Consider the following 1522-nt stretch of genomic DNA (forward strand, 5'->3'; position numbering starts at 1 on the left):
AAAAAAAAAAAAAAAAAAAGACTTCCATGGCAATTGCAACAACAACAAAAATAAACAAATGGGACTTAATTAAACTGAAAAGCTCCTGTAAAGCTAAAACAATAACCAAAGCAAATAGATGACTATCATATTGGGAAAAGTCATTTGCATATTATGAATCAGACAAAAGCTTGATAACTAGAATCTAAAGAGTACTCAAATTAGGTTGGGGTCCAGGTGCTGGCCTCAAGGAGCAACTGTTCATGCTGAGATAATAGTAACTGTGAACTCCTGAGATAATTAACCAAGAATAGCTTTATTTGTACAATCTCACCTCTGAAGAAGAAAATGGCTTTTCCTGAGTTTTCTTTTCATGTGCCAAGTCTGGAGGAGCTTGATGGAGTTATGTAGAAAGGACTAAAAGATAACTTTGCAGATGTCCAGGTCTCTGTAGTTGATTGCCCTGACTTGACTAAGGAACCATTTACCTTTCCTATAAAAGGCATCTGTGGGAAAACTAGAATTGCAGAAGTAGGAGGTGTGCCATACTTATTGCCTCATGTAAACAAACAAACAAAAAAAAGTTTATGATGTGAATAGTATTGCAAAAGAAATCAAGCTGCCTGGAGCTTTCATTCTTGGAGCGGGGGCAGGTCTGTTTCAGACTTTTGAGTTTAATTCTAAGTTTATGCCAATTATTCAAACAGAATGTGAACACAAACCTCCTGTGAATGGAAGTTATTTTGCCCATGTTAACCCTGCAGATGGAGGGTTCCTACTAGAGAAATTCAGTGAGAAATATCATGATTTTGGGTGTGCATTACCGGCTAATCTTTTTGCCAGTGAAGTTCAACCTGGCAAGGTCATTGAGGTACAAGCAAAAAGAACTGGACATCTTAATTTTGTGACTTGTATGAGATAAACTCTGGAAAAACATTATGGAGATAAACCTGTAGGGATGGGAGGTACTTTTGTAATTCAGAAAGGAAAAGTGAAGTATCACATTATGCCAGCAGGATTTTCTTCCTGCCCCTTGAACTCAGATGAAGAAGTCAATAAATGGCTTAATTTTTATGAGATGAAGACTCCTTTAGTTTGTCTGCCAGTTTTTGTCTCCAGAGTTCCAGGTTTTGACTTGCAACTGGAGCACACTCATTTTTTTAGTCATCATGGAGAAAGTGTACACTACCATTATGACACTACCCCAGATATAGTGGGATATCTTGGATACTTCTTAACTGCAGAATTTCTGTATCATATTGATCAGCCAAAAGAGACCCATACAATTGGACAAGATTAAATTAGCTGATACTCATTTTCATTTCCATTTAGAAAAAGAAATAATTATGGTTGATTAACTCATTAATCAGTTCAAATATAAACTAATAGAAATGATCTCACTACTTAAACCTCACTTTTTTTTGGCTTTCAAAATGAAGGGACTATATTAACATTGTGTTCTATATTATTTTGTAAATCTGTCTGAGAGTATATTGGGAACAAAGAAACCTAACTGAAATTTTCTTTAATTTTTTTACATACA

At 35.2% G+C, this 1522-nt stretch overlaps 1 pseudogene; it reads left to right on the forward strand.

Annotated features, from left to right (window-relative positions):
• The first annotated feature begins 323 nt into the window (after positions 1–323).
• On the forward strand, positions 324–1279 carry LOC100965700 (annotated as a pseudogene).
• The last annotated feature ends 243 nt before the right edge of the window (positions 1280–1522 follow it).

Source organism: Otolemur garnettii, unplaced genomic scaffold (assembly GCF_000181295.1).
Source record: "Otolemur garnettii isolate 467f Iridium unplaced genomic scaffold, OtoGar3 scaffold00282, whole genome shotgun sequence".
Lineage (NCBI taxonomy): Eukaryota > Metazoa > Chordata > Mammalia > Primates > Galagidae > Otolemur > Otolemur garnettii.